The sequence below is a fragment of the Odontomachus brunneus genome, unplaced genomic scaffold, assembly GCF_010583005.1.
Source record: "Odontomachus brunneus isolate Ranch 3 - 2012 unplaced genomic scaffold, Obru_v1 Obru_scaffold_112, whole genome shotgun sequence".
Taxonomy (NCBI): domain Eukaryota; kingdom Metazoa; phylum Arthropoda; class Insecta; order Hymenoptera; family Formicidae; genus Odontomachus; species Odontomachus brunneus.
The window spans coordinates 551,758-552,155 of NW_022639562.1; the positions used below are offsets into that span (position 1 = coordinate 551,758).

Here is a 398-nt window from a genome sequence, read left to right on the forward strand (position 1 = left end):
TCGTCGATCAAACACTTTGGGTACCAATGCTAATGACAACAATATTGTAACTTTGAAGCCTTTTAACTCGAAAGATATTTAATGAAAAAATATTTTATTATAGTGTTTTGGAAAGCTCTCAAGTTAAGCCACTTACGAGGTAAGAATATGCAATAAAAAATGGAGGTTTCCATTTAAGAAATTGAAAGTGACCTTCACGTGACTTTCAAACAACTATCCAAGGTCAAGCTAATTGCACCATCTTATGTCTCTCTATGAACTATACAACTTTGTTTGAAATATTTTTCCGTATCTTCCATATTTTTCGAGATATTTGCCTAGTTCGATTAAAATGACTCACGTTGTACATATATAATATATATATATATATATATATATATATATATATATATATATAT

General features: G+C 28.1%; 1 protein-coding gene across 11 annotated transcripts in view; it reads right to left on the reverse strand.

Moving 5' to 3' along the window:
• LOC116849333 (protein unc-79 homolog) overlaps nt 1-398 on the reverse strand; it is a 736,358-nt gene that overhangs the window by 223,849 nt on the left and 512,111 nt on the right. The window lies entirely within an intron of this gene.